This window comes from Pinus tabuliformis, chromosome Q (assembly GCF_031772625.1).
Source record: "Pinus tabuliformis cultivar Carrire ecotype Pingquan chromosome Q, CPIR1, whole genome shotgun sequence".
In the NCBI taxonomy this organism is placed as follows: domain Eukaryota; kingdom Viridiplantae; phylum Streptophyta; class Pinopsida; order Pinales; family Pinaceae; genus Pinus; species Pinus tabuliformis.
In genome coordinates, this window is record NC_142296.1 from 1,315,422,911 (window position 1) to 1,315,438,063 (window position 15,153).

At 36.5% G+C, this 15,153-nt stretch overlaps 2 non-coding genes across 2 annotated transcripts; both read left to right on the forward strand.

Annotated features, from left to right (window-relative positions):
• Positions 1 to 1,882: 1,882 nt before the first annotated feature.
• LOC149224674 (small nucleolar RNA snoR143) lies at positions 1,883 to 2,069 on the forward strand. The gene has a single exon (XR_016249991.1). It is a non-coding gene; the product is annotated as a small nucleolar RNA snoR143 (small nucleolar RNA).
• A 370-nt stretch (positions 2,070 to 2,439) lies between these two features.
• On the forward strand, positions 2,440 to 2,626 carry LOC149224675 (small nucleolar RNA snoR143). The gene has a single exon (XR_016249992.1). It is a non-coding gene; the product is annotated as a small nucleolar RNA snoR143 (small nucleolar RNA).
• Positions 2,627 to 15,153: the final 12,527 nt, after the last annotated feature.

Here is a 15,153-nt window from a genome sequence, read left to right on the forward strand (position 1 = left end):
TAGGGCTAGCTACGAGGTGAAATGGTTTGATGTAGCCTTGAGAGTTTGTGTATCTCAGCCTAGGTGAATTCCAAGCGCTAACAGAGCACATTATACTTTTTATTTAATAATATGAAAACTTTTAATAATAAAAATAAATATAATTTAATTATTTGATATTTTAATTTTTAACTAAAATTACATTATAAATTTTTTAATGAGATTTGTGATTTTGTATTTTAAATATACGAAAAGAATTCAATACTTTAAAAACTAAATTGTGCAAGTTACATAACTTTAACTTATGATTTCAAATTTTAATCCAAATCCACCCATATATAAAAAATAATTAAACAAACTTTATACCAATATTTAATTTCACAAATTTCAAGTCATTTTTTTTTTTTTTTTTCCAACCCATTTTCATTTGGCAATTTCAATGACCCAAATTTGTAATTCAAAAGCTCCAACTAAAAAGCTTAATATATTTATAAAGGGATAAAGTTTGTTTCCTACTGATGATGATGATGATGATGATGATGGTTAACGTCCACTGAGACCAAATTGGTCTATCGGACCTACAATTTTCTTAATTTTTACTTGTCTGGCTCCTCGTCTTTCTTGGCGAGATTGGTGTTGTAGCTTTCTTTCTTTTCTCTACGGTCTTCCAACTTCCTTTGTCTTGCATCTCCTTCATCTCTTCTGGTTCTTGGGACATTGGTGTCTTAGCTTTGCGATCTATTGTGTTCGTTCTTTTGAAAATAGTCGGAGAAGAAGTTTGGTTTAGGAGATCTGCTTTGCTGTTAAATGAAGATTTATTTTCTGCGGTATTCAAATCCTCATAACTGTTGATTTGTTGGGGCGGGCTTTCTCCTTGCTTGTTTTGAGAGTTGTTTCTTTCTTCCTTGATTTCTTGTGACTCAGAGTTTTCTCTAGAATATTCTTCTTTGATGACAATGTAGTGTTCTTTTTGTGCTCCTTCCCACCATGTAGATCTGTGGTGGTTTTTTCTAGCAAAATTTTTCTCAGAGGCTTTTGGGCAATTTTTGGCTAGATGCCCCGTCTCAAAGCACGATCGACATCTGAAGAGGACACTTTCATAATCAAGCTTCTGGTTCCACACATAGTCTTTACCTGTTAGGTTTATTTCAGCTGGGAATCCGGCGCTGAAATCCATTTCCACACAGATGCGTGCATAGGTGGTTCTGGCATATTCCTCTGTTTCTGGGCACCTGCAGTAAAATTTCCCAATTGCATTTCCGATGGCTTTTAGCGAGGAGAGATTCCAGAGATGCAAGGGTAGGCTTGGCAATCTCACCCAAACTGGTGCTGAGGTTATCACTGCTGTAGAGGGATCGAATGATGGGTTCCATGGCTTCATGAATAGGCCTGATTTTTCCCAAAACCAAGGGCCGGAATCTAGAATACATTGTCTGCTTTCAGAATTTTCAAAATCTACTATAAAGAATCCTCTGGCACAGGGGTAGATATTAATTTCATCAGAAATGATAGGCTTCCATACCTCCGAGATCCAATTGTGGAGTGCTATCAGTGGATACAATCAACCCACACACCGTACAAGTTCAGAAAAAATGAGGGTCCAGTCGAATTTTTTAGGGGCTTTGACGATTAGTCGTTAAGAGAACTACGGAGCCTAAGAATCGAATATTTTAGGGTTTTTAGAAGAGAAACTTAGGGTTTGAACAGTCCAATAGTTCAGGGTTTGAAAGTATAGGGTAAACTAGGACTCGAATCCTAGGGTTTCGAGACAGAACAGTATAAGGGCAAGGGAGGGCATGAAGTTAAAACGAAGGCCGAGAAGTGAAATGGTCATTTTTGGAAGAGGGTGTCGGGTACTTTGTTCAGGACTCGTGGGTATGGCTATTCTATTTGGTGTTAGGTTTGGCACGGGAGGCCTGAACTTCTCTCTGCATATAGGGAAGATCATACATCTCGTGCCCACAGTGAAGGCCATTCTATTTAATCTGTAAAGCTTGGATGGAATGGCGGCGGTCAGACAACCGTAGGGCTGGATCCACAGATGGAGGTCATGTTTTCTGTCTCTGTCTACTATTTCTATGCCCACATTTTATTCTTTTTCCCTTAAACGATTCAATGTAATGTATAACCAAAAGTGAGTTATTTGTGCAAGAAACCCGCAGCATCTGCAAGAGTTGTTTCCTTACCGGCCTGAGAAAAATGAGAATCATCATGACTATTTGTGGCTTCATAGGTTTGTTTGTTGTGATTTTTAGTCGAGTTTATTAAATTATTGAGTCCTAGCCTATTCACAAATTGTTTGAAGCGGTTCTGTTATTAAATAATAGGGTTATGGACTAGCATGGGAGGGCAAAGAGTTGAAATGAATGTTGAGAAGCAAAATGACAATTTCTTTGGATGAGGGTTTTGGGGGTTTCTTTCCCTCCGCGTGGGTATAGGCCTTTTATTTGGTATTGGGGTTGGCATGGGAGGCCTGAACTTCTCTCTGTCCATAGGGAAGATCATACATCTCGTGCCCACAGTGAAGGCCGTTCTATTCAATCCTTAAGGGTTGGATGGAATGGCAGCGGTCAGACAACCGCAGGGCTAGATCCACTGATGGAGGTCATGTTTTCGATTTCTGTCTACTAATTCTATGCCCACATTTTAATGTTTCCGCATGATGATTACATGCCACGAATATCCAAAAGTGAGTTATTTGTGCAAGAAAACTTCAGCATTGTAAGAGCCATTTCCTCGATCTTGCAAAACATGAGAATCATCATGAGTATTTGTGACTTAATAGGTTTCTGTTAGAATTTTAATAGAGTTTATCAAACCATTGTTAACTAGCTTATCGACAAACTGGTTGAAGTGGGGTTTACTTGCAGGTTATATAAGTACAGTTCTGTGCAAGTAGTACTGATCCATTTTTTTCTAAAGAAAAACATAGTATGTTGGAATGCTAAGCTTCTCCAATGTTGTTTCATGAGTTAGGTCATCTCTAATCTCATACAGAAAGTTCTCATACGTTTCCATTCCCAGTTTTATAGAAATCACAAATGCAAATTCACTTTGCAGTGCCTGACATCTCACATAGTAACATTAACTAGCCCACAAGTCTTCTTGGTATTATAACCGTATATTCACTTTCATCATTCGTCATTCTGGGTCGGCATCTAGTTGGTGCCAGTGTATATACACAGTTTCAAGTTACCTAAATCATTAGATGCTCGGCGGTATACCTGCCAACTACTCTTCTTAAATGCTTGGTAGGTAATTTGCTGTAAAAAAAAAGGGAAAGAGCTAACCAGCTATATATTGGGTATTTAATGCCGAAAGAGGAGCACGCAACTTAACGCGATAACACGGAATGGGCAATTTCGGCATTAAATAATATTTGCCCGCTCCGGTGTTATCAGGCTAAGTTGCGGGAAAGAGCTAACCAGCCATCCCCAGGGTATTTAATGCCCGGGGATATGCACGCCAGTTAACGCGATAACACACGAAAGCCAAGTTTCGACATTAAGTATATTTTGGCTTTCGCGTGTTATCGAGCTAAGCTGCGTGCATATCCCCGGGCATTAAATACCCCGTGCATATCCCCGGGCATTAAATACCCTGGAGATGGCTGGTTAGCTCTTTCCTAAGTTGCGTGCTCCTCTTTTGGCATTAAATACCCAAGATATGACTGGTTAGCTCTTTCCAAAAAGAAGAGGGTCTTCTGTTGTATTTCGAAAAAACAGCAGCATTACATTGTATTTCGAAAAAAACAGCAGATTTAATAGATGTGATTTTATTGTTGTTTCAACTGGCTTTTAGGTCTTTTATTTTATGAGTTCTGTGTAGAGTTTTAAGTTTTGTTAATATCCCACTGAATGTGGTTTGATTTCACATGGTTTTCAGAGCTACAGGGTGTCAGCCTCCTCATTTTCCTTGGCTGCCTTGGCCTTGATTTTTGGATATCATTGGGTTTCTATGCTATAGGTTTTTCAATCCCCAGTACTCCTTTCCTGTGGGCGTTTAATCGATTCCTCTTGTTGAGCTGTGTAGCTGCTAAACCAGAGCAGATTCCTCTTGTTGTGATGGTTTGATTTCACATGGTTCGCAGAGCTACAGGCTGTCAGATTCCTCATTTTCCTTGGCTGCCTAGGCCTTGATTTTTGGACATTCCTCGGTTTCTGTGCTATGGGTTTTTCCTTTTTTAGTGCTCCTTTCCTGTGGGCGTTTTAGGGATTCCATTTTTGAGCTGTGCAGCTGCTAACCCAGAGCAGATTCCTCTTGGTGTGATGGTGACCCTTTTGAACAATCCGCTTCCCCTACCATTTTTGTCAGGTTAAGGTTGTAATTATTTTTTAATTTATTCGTGTCATGTTAAGGTTGCAATTATTCTTTAATTTATTCGTGGGGCAATTTTTTTGGGGGTGATTCTATATTTGTAAAGCATTGCTTCACTATTGTAAAGTGCCTCCATGCTAAGGGTTATTGAGGTATTCGTATTTAAGAGGTTGATTTAGTGCTTTGTAGTGGTTTTTTTTGGTTTTCTTTGTTTTTCCTCCGAGTTTTGTGATGGTTGCCATGCCTAATGTGGATTTTTGACTTTTGAGTATTGCCATTTCTAACATGGCTTGAGTAGCATGGCTGGATTTTTGCATGAGGTTTTGAATCTGCGTGAGGTTTTGAATTCAAGATATTTTCATCACAGAATGTTAAATATCATAAAATGTTTTAACAGAACAATGTTTTGTTGTCATCGCCGTGGAACAATGTTTTGTTGCCATGGTCATTTGTGTTTCTTTATATGTTTTGTTGTCATGGTCATTTGTGTTTATTGTTGTTTGTGTTTCTTTACCATGTTAAATTTTAATAGTTGCTATATTGTTGATTTCTTTATCACGTTAAATTATAATGGTTGTTTTTATTGTTGATCAGGGTTTTATACAATGTAGACAATCAGAACCCAAAATGTTTTCTATTTTTATTTTTCAACGGTTTTATTTGAAAATTTTAAATGGTTGTTTATTATGAATTCAGGGTTTATACAAGTTAATGTAACTTAAAAAAGCCTAAATAAAATTTTAATAGTTGTTTTCTTGTAGAACAAGGTTATATAATTACACTGAAAGGGGTGCTCTCTATAAAGTTGGCTGGACAAACACTGCTCATCCGGACCAATCCCAGTTTCCCATTGAGCTTGTCCTCTGTCAAGTTAAAAATTGACATGTGTAAATTAAAAGTTTTTCTCGAGCCGTTATTCCGTCGCCCCTCCGCTTGGTATAGGTTCGAGTCTCTGGGAGCTGGGAAATGAATTAGTTTACTGTCTATGTTTGCTTTCCTCTTGCAAACCAGCACTGTAGCTGCTTATTGCGGAAAAGGTTGAAATTGTGTTTGGGTATTCATTGGAATAAATAAAATAAAATATTACAGGTTATATCAGTTGTTTGGGATTGTTTTCGTGAAGAATATGTGCTTCAATAAGTGGATTGGCTCAGCCTTCCATGCCCAATCGCTTATGATGAAATTGAACAGGAAGTTATATTGTCACTGAAGCCTGGTCTTTTTGGAGGGTTGTGCTTTGATTTCACAAAGCCTCTTGATTAGAAGTTTTCTGAAAGCCGGTGTATTCATGCCAGTGTGTATTCACGGGTTCCATTGAGGTTCTTTCCCAGTCAACTGATACAGTAAAGTTCCATCTTGCGCATTACGAGTTTGGTGCCAATTTCTTGGGCCCAAAGTGCATGCTTGTTGGATGAATATTGACTGACGGAAAGCTTGGTGCAGGAGTTAAGTGGGATTTGACAGACACTGACAATGAAAGTCAATGCACAGCTGACTTATGACCTTTACGATACAAAAATTATGTTGGCAATTTGAACCTAAGTACGGAATTTTGAAAGCAAAGGACACGAAAAATACAACCTATCATTCAATGACGACAAACTGAGGAAACAACAGAATTTTGAAATTTCAGTATTCTTATGCTTTGTAGCTAGTTTATTCTACATGCCTGGGAGCAAACCAAATCAAAGAATCTTGTAAAAATATGAATGGATAGGCGCATCAATCTTCTTCAAAGGAAGAGACCATAATGCCTCTCCAAATGATAGCCAAGGACTAGTTTAAGAGGAGAGGCATTATGGTTTCATTCCCTTGGTTGACCATAATGCCTCTCCAAACGATAGCGAGGACTAGTTTAAGAGGAGAGGCATTATGGTTTCATTCCCTTGGTTCTCCTAATTTGCATGGGAAGGTGGAAAGGGTAGTTACATTATTAAGAACCAAATTTGCATGGGAAGGTGAAAAGGGTAGTTACATTATTCTTGGAAATGATCCCTTCATAGGAGGTGTTGATTTTTATCTACCCAAAATCCCATCTCTTTCTAGCTTAACAAATATGTCTCTCTATTTTTGAGATTCTTGTAATATGTGGAACAAGGTCTGGGCATGATTTCAACCCAATTGTCCAAGTGCATCTCCTTCAACATAGAGAACATATCAAAGCAAATGAGAACCAAATGTTGCATTTTGGGGCCCTCATTATGCTTTGGATAATTATGTATTTGTAACTTCTTTTTGGTCCCTTTTGGTCTTCCATTTGGTCCCAAGCACAAGGTTGTTCATGGGAAACATAATCATCCCATTATAGCTCACCAACACCATCAAATTCAGGTCTCTCTCTCCCCCCAAGCTTTGTCTCTCCCTCCTTCACGACTTCCCTCTCTCACTACACCCTTTCCACCACTCTCTCCCCCTTCCGCACCTCACTCTTTCTCTTTCTTCATCTTTCCCTCTCTCCTCCCCACTTTCTTTCCCCCTTCACATCCTTCCCATCTCTCTACAACCATTACTCTCCCCTTCAGTATTAAAAGTTTAGAGAGAACCACACCCACTCACTTTTAGGTGCCTAGTAGATCTTAATTTAAAGTGTGAAATATACATTTAAATTAAATAATAAATAAAAACTAAAATAAAAATAAAAATATTAAACACCAAATTGATGTAGATCTTAATTTAAAGTGTGAAATATACATTTAAATTAAATAATAAATAAAAACTAAAATAAAAATAAAAATATTAAACACCAAATTGATGTGTGAAATATTGCAGAACAAGAGACTAACTTCCACTAAAAAACAATTAACCATTAATTATGGAATATATATATATATATATATATATATATATATATATATGAATTAATCCAACAAAACAAAGCAAACAACCACCTCACTTTACAAAACAAAAAATAATATTCTAAAATAGTTTAGAGAGAACCACACCCACTCAATTTTAGGAGCCTGGTAGATCTTAATTTAAATGGTGAAATATACATTCAAATTAAATAATAAATAAAAACTAAAACAAAAATAAAAATATTAAATAATAAATGAAAACTAAAATAAAAATAAAAATATTAAACACCAAAGTGATGTGAAATATTGTAGAACAAGAAACTAATTTCCACTAAAAAACAATTAACCATTAACCATGGAATATATATATAGGAATTAATCCAACAAAACAAAGCAAACAACCACCTCACTTTACAAAACAAAAAATAATATCATAAAATAATTTTAATTTCTTTTAAATAAATTTTTTTATATATATAAAAATAAACATATTACATCCTTTTAATAAGCAAACAACCACCTCACCTTCAATCTTGAGTAATTATAACAACTTATTTGAATAGTGATCTTTAAGTTAGGTGACTCCTATTAGTGTTGGTTTATGTGAGAATTCTAGATTATTTTAGTAATGCTCTTTCAGAATGCTAGATCCCTTTGGACTAGTTTAATGTGTTTTTTTAGATATGAAAAGTCATAATGTTGTAATTATTCATTTTCTACAGGTTGACTCCCAAATGGTTATCTTGGCTTTAAAAATACAAGTATTGTGCCAGTGTAACTAATTTTTTAAATTCAAAGACAAACATGTTTAAGGGAAACAAACATGGGCTACAAAGACTTTAATCCCTCACCTAAGCAAAATTTTAAAGGCAAGGTAAGTTGTTTTTTTAAATGTTCCTACAAATAGGTGCTCTTGGCCATAAAAATAAATCTTTCATGACATTGTGACTAACTCATTTTTAAATTCAAAGACGAATAAAAAGCATGTGAAGGGAAACAAACACAAGCTATAAAGGATTATATAATCTTTAATCCCTCACTTAAGAATATGACTAACTCATTTTTAGATTCAAAGATATAAATGAAAGTCATGTTAAGGGAAACATAGACTATGAAGGTCCCGGATGCGGGTGCTAATAGTTTTAATGCCGCGTGTTAATGGAGTTAAGAGGCATGTGGCTTGTCACATGGGCCTCTGTCAGCCCGGACAAGCCACGCCACTCCATGACGAAGGCTCCTTAAATTCGCCGGAAGGCGAAGCAATGAGCGAGTCTGCAATGGTTTATGCGGAGGGGAATGTCGTTAGTCTGTCTAGTCACTTGCAGGGGAATGCTGTGGGAATGTACAGTCGTTTGCAGGCGCCATTCAATGCGCTGCAACATCCGAGGAGTATGGGAGCTATTAAGGTTGCTACCCAAACCACTCTGCCGCATCTCAAGCCGTTTGAGTGGGTGATCGCTTGGTGTAAGGTTTCTCAAGGAATTGCTGGTGTGGGAAGCCATTGTCAAATGTCAAGGGAGAGGCTCAGGATGAGCAGTCGCAGAGGAGGGTCACGGGGTCGTTCTGCCTCTCAGAGGCCTGAGATCTCACCATCCTCTTCAGTAGAGATTACCTCTGAGCAAAACAGGCCTCCGGGCAGCAATGTTAGAGGAAGCTGGGGCATTCCGGAGTGTGGTCACACGGAACACCCGGCCATTCGTTACAGAATCCCCTGTGCATTTGCAAACAACACTCTGATAGTTTCGGTCACCGTGGAGCATTGCAACAGTATTCGGGGGCGCTTGGAAACTGTGAATGTTCCGAGGGTTGATATGGAGACTCCCACTGTCGACTTCAGGCGTCCAGTTCAGAAGGATGAGGCCGGCCCCAGTGAACCTGTTCAGAGGAGCTCGTGCCAGGATAAGGAAGATTCGGAAAAACTCAAGGGCCCTGCAAAAGATGAGCCTCACACCACGGATGAAGATTAACTCAGAAGACGCCAAGTCTGGGCAGCAAGGAATGAATTTCTCTGACCATCTCATTTTGCTGTTTTTGTATATTTGTCATGGGGTTTATGCTCGCAGTGTCGGTCCAAATCACCATAGTCTCAGTCCACGCGTCAGTCTACATGTTCACCGTGTTGTTTTCTATATACATCGTGTCGAAATATGTTCACCGTGTCAAGTAATGCATCCATCGTGTCGATTTCTGTATTCACCGTGTCAAGTCATGAATCCATCGTGTCGATTACTGTATTCACCGTGTCGAATCTCTCTGCAAGGTTAGCAATGACCGATATCTTCTTTGAAGAAACAGGGCTTCGGCCCAGATGTAATTTTTGTTGTAATTTTGACTTTTTTGTAATATAAATAGCTCAGTTTTAACGAGAAAAAAAAAACATAGACTATGAAGGATTATATTGTCTTTAATGCCTCACTTAAAGAATTTTTTTTTAAGAGGAAGTCATTTTGTTGCTTTTAACAAAATAAAAAACTATCTTTTTCAAATTTTGCAGGTCAAAATTTTGTTTTTTTGGCAAAGCCAAGCAAAACATTTAAGATTATTTTGTATGTTCCATTTCTAATTGTTTATGGTCCACCATTTAATATCATGGTCCACAATTGAATAGGCAATAGCTTTGTATGCTAGGTTTGCTTTAACCCTACTTGTAGTATAGTCCCAACTCCATTCTAGGAGATCCTTCTAATAATTCAAGTATACCCTAATTAAACTTGACTCCTTGATGAAGAAGTTATATATTCTTTTGCAAAAGATTCTTCCAGATCTAAATATGAAGATGTCAACCATTTATCTTGAGAAGATGCATCATTTAAGCAGATGAAGCCTTTGGAAGTCCATGAATAAATCAAATCTTCTAAAGGGGTCCTTGCCCAATATCGCTTTTTCTCCATATCTAACCTTCTAGCCCAACCAATTGTAGAGAAAGGGAAAATAATCCATAAGTGCTTTCTAGACAAGGGAACCCCTGTTGTCATGTTTTTTGGATGTTCCTTTAGATACTTCTCCTTAATTGCTTGGCTCCAAACATGGAGTCCTCTCCACAAGTTTTTTGGGGTTAATTCCTTAGATTTATGTTTTCGAGTGTTTGATTTTTCTACATGACAACAATAATAAGCAAAGAATTACTTTTGATTATGAATTGGTCATGGAAATTAAAAATGCCTTTTTAAGTAGTTAGTAAGAAGAAAATTATGAATGTTTATATTACTAATGCAATTAGATAATGATTTTAACTTGGAACAAACAAAAAAATGATTGGATTCTATTTATACTCATTCCTATCTTATTAATAGAGGTTCACGGACACCCGCGGTCACTGGTTTGTCGCTACATTCACGGAAATATCTAAGCTTGATCAAGGGTATCAAGCCCCGCGACCAATAGCTAGGCCTAACCCAAGGGCTTCGGGGAGAATTGACCTTGTTTGACCAGTTGAGCTAACCATGGGGGCTATGTTAACATGTGACATTATATACTATACCACAAAAAATATGTATATACATTTGTCCAGGGTAACAAAAAATTCATATGATAATAACAAAAAAAATTTAATGTATGTATGCATCTATATATATATATATATATATATACACACATCACAATATCTAAAAATACAACGTGGTGTAGATCAAAGGAGAGTGTGCATATAGAGTTTCAAGAGGCCATAATTAAATCTACCATCGTGAGGTTTCAGAGGATCATTGTAAGGTTATTGTGAGAAAGGATGGTGCAAAATAGATGAATGGAAGGTGAAGGATCCTTGGCATAGATAGTTTGTAGGTGGCAGATTGAGCGAGTCTCAGAGATATGTCATGGAGGGCTTAATTTAATATGTTTATGTGTGCCACTATACTTGAAAATTGTCATTTCTCCTTTGGAATGATGCATAATGGAGGTAATGTTGAACACAAAATGGGTAAGGATATGTCACGGAGGATTTAATTTAATATGTTGACTTGTGCCGCTAGACTTGGAAATTATTGTTTTTCCTTTGAATTGTTGTTTTCAATGTGGCGACAAGGGTCTTAGTGGGTAAATTTTATTACATTGGCCCTAACAAGGAGCGTATTCTAAATTGGGTGTCTTAGACTTGGAAGCCACTACTCGGCTATGTGCCGAGTGTTAGTCTGCTCATGATCAACTAGTTTCACTTTCCATTCCTAAATGAAAGAGACTTCGAATTGATCCACAAGAAGCTTTGGGTAATTAGCTGTGGCAATTTTTGGCTCCAGAGATGGCATGTAGGTTCATTGTCCTTGTTGGCAGATGTATAATTTTATGAGTGTGTTGTGGGTATTGTAAAAGAGCAAATTGCTTGAAGGGTTTCTAAGGTGGCTCATATGAATGAGTTGGAAAATCCCCATAGGTTTTTTGGTGAATTTCATGTTGCTGGTTCCATATTTATTTGGCATCTCAAGTGTCACCTTGTCTCACCCATCAACAATGTGGCCAAAGTGCTTGGATGCTGAGCTTCACACCATGCTATTGTAGAGAGACCTCCCACTTAACTTTTTTTTCTTGTATGGCTACTAAAGTTGGTAGCCTTGTAACTTTGGAATAAGTTTATGTCTTAATTTTTTTTCTAAAGATAAAATTCAAGGCGATGGGTGGGTTGTTGAATTTTACCTTGCTTTTTTTTTTATTTGATGGGGGAAGACATTTTCCAAGTAGTGGAGGAGACCATAACATGGGGGATGATAACATGCCACTTTTATTGCTTTGATAACCAAATGTTTTGAATAAAATACCTTTAATGACTTAGGCCAATTTCTCTATGCAATATGATTTACACAGTGATAATCAAGATCATCTCAAATAAATTAGAAGGTAAGCTCATATAAGTGATATAAATGGAACAATTTGGTTTTTTCATTGGTTGACAGATTCATAATGCCATTGATGTGGCCTAAGAGTCTCTTTACCATATTAAGAGAAAAGAATCTTTGAAACCTTGGTTTTAAAATGGACTTGGTAAAAGCATATAACAAAGTTAATTTGCACTTCCTAAGGTTGGTACTCTAAATTGGTCTAGACTTGAAGGTCACAAACTAGATGATGGGATGTGTTCAATTAACATATGTTTTTTAGGTAGTGAATGACTCTTTGTCTAGATTCTTCAACAATACAAGAGGTATGAGACAAGGGTGTCCGCTTTCTCTTTTGTTATTCCTACTTGTCATTGAAGGCTTCAGTAGATTGATCATAAAAGCCAAAAGAGATGGTTCCTTAGAAGAGATTAATGTGTCTAAGTCTTTGTATATTACACATGTTTTTGTGGATGATGTTTTGCTATTTGGGGAAGGAAGTGTTGTTGGATGGGAGACCTTTTTTAGATTCATTTTTATTTTTTGCTTAAGCTTTTGGGACAAAGGTCAATGCCCAAAAATATACCTTTTTACAGAATATAACTCAGGAAGAGACCCTACCCACTATTAAATCCATTTCGCCCTATAAAGTGGAAGAAATAGAGAAAGGATTCATATATTTGGGCTATTACTCGAAATCGAACTATGACCACTTTGAAGAATGGTCATGGTTAATTAAAAATGTGGAAAGCATCACTGGTGTTACAGGTGGTTATGAGTGAGAGGTAGAATGATTTTGGTCAAGTTGGTGATGGAGAGTATTTTGGTGTATTGGTTAATGCTCTCAAAGATCCCAAAATCTATTATAAGGAAAAATAGACAAAGAATGTTTAATTTCCTTTGGATAGGAAAAAGGGAAGATGAAGGTTTACATTTGGCTAGATAGGAATTTTAATCTAAACTAAAGTGCCTTGGGGCTTCAAAGATCTACACTGGTTTGGTTTAGCCCTTTCTATGAAGAGTCTTTGGAGAGCACTAATTGGTTATGTCTCTAGAATCACATTACCAGAGAAAAATATATTAAAAGCAACTGTCTTAGACTAGTTGAGATCCAATGTCTAAAAGGTATATAATTTTGGCTATCATTTGGAGAGGCATTATGGTTTCATTCCCTTGGTTCTCCTAATTTGCATGGGAAGGTGGAAAGGGTAGTTAGATTATCCTTGGAAATGATCCCTTCATAGGAGGTGTTGATTTTTATCAACTATCTTTGGTTGTGATTTCCTTTTTAAATGCACAAGGTTTGTGTAAGTTGAGCCATGTTAAGAGATCAACCACCTCTACATTTGTGAAAAACTTAGTTGATTTGGGTCTTCAAGGGAATTTAGTCGCTAAATGGCATCCATTTGTAAGGGGCTTGTATTATAACGAGATCTTACTAAATGAAGGAGAGGACTCCACAATTTGGAGTTGGGAATACTTCTTTAGGCCATATTATAGCTAGACAAACATGTGAATCAATTTCCTTTTCCTCTCTGGATAATAAAGATATTTGGTTGCATATGAAATTATGTAAGTGATACATGCCTAAAAAAATTAGATGCTTTTGCTGCATCACTTTGATTAATCATATTATCACGTCGGATAACCTTCGAAGGAGGGGATTCATTGATCCAAATGTTTGTAATCTTTGTAATGTTGAGCCAAAATCTTTGGACCATCTCTTTGTACATTGCACCTTTGCAAACGATGTTTGGAATGATACCTTTAATGTTCTAAGTCTACAAGTCATTGGGTATTCCTTTTCTCTTGAACCATGACTATGTTTGTGGGATGTGCAGACATAAAACTCTGCCAATCTTTATAGCACACGGAATATGGAAAGCACAAATAAAGTCGTTTTTGAAGATCTACCCTACAAACTTGAACAATTAACACACAAGATTGTGGGATACTTCAAGGAATTTTTGAAAATTCCAAAATTCATGTATGTCAAAAATATTAAGTATCCTTTGCTATTACATTTTTGCCCTATCGGGTTCTTTGACAGTGCATCTCAAGTAGGATTATGTGGTGTGGGTGCCTTTATCAAACTCTTGGGTTTTCATTCATTCTCGATTTGGCTGAATATAGTAAAGTGAAGAAACATTAAGGTAGAAATCATCGCTTGTTGGGCACTTTTGTTTTTTGTGAATTGGATTTTTTTTATTTTTATTTTTATTGACAAGTATGTGGTGATTCAAAATGTATAGTTGATTGGTTGACGAACTTTTCAAATTTACAGGGGTTAAGCTTGTCATTTTGGAATTACATGATTATATATATGAGAAAAATTCAATATCTCTCTTTTCAACATATTCATAGGGAATGGAAATGTCAAGCGAATTTTGTATAAAAAGGGCACTTACCTTGGAAAAAAAGGCTTCATCTTTTTTGAAGAATGGCAGGGCACCACTTTGGCAAGAAGGGGAAGACTTCCTCTTATTGCATTGTTTTAGCTCATTGATAGGTCCGAGTCTAAAGTTTTTGATTTCACTTAGAAAGTCATGTTTAAACAATTATTCTAATTGTTATGTTGGATAGTGATATCTTAGTTTGCGGTGTCCATTTTTTGGATCATAATCTTTTTTGTTTTTTGTTTTATTGGCTTTAGTGTGCATCTTATTATTGCATATTCAATATTAAATACTCCCGAGTTTGCTTTGGTAGATTTCAATTCTATAAGCATATTAAAAAATGCTTTAAAGCTTTCTTGGTAGTCGCTATGATGTTGTGGACAAGTTTGGTATACCGCTTGTGCAATCTTTTTGGTGAAGCTTGACTTCTATTGTACAAAATATGTATGTAACCTTGTTCTCCTAATGAATAGGAATGTAATTAAATATTCATTGAAAAGAAAATGGTGTAGATCCCTTAATTGACCTTGAATTTTTTGTTGTGTAATTTTTTATTATTTAATATGGATGAATTAATACATGACATGGAATTGAAGAATAAAAAATGTACACTTCAAAAATTTGATCTCTCTTGGTACTTAATAGATTTAGGTTTAAGAGGGTTTAAAATAGATCTATATTGGTTCTAGAACATATTTAAGTTTAAGAGGGCTTATGACGGATATGCGCTGGTTCTAAAGCAAAGCAAATCCTTCACATGGCTGCATGTATTTGCTTGCTTCTATTATTTCATGCAATACAAAACATGTTTTTATGGATTACTTTTCACTATTGATTGTTCATGGCCAAGGTTCCATTAAG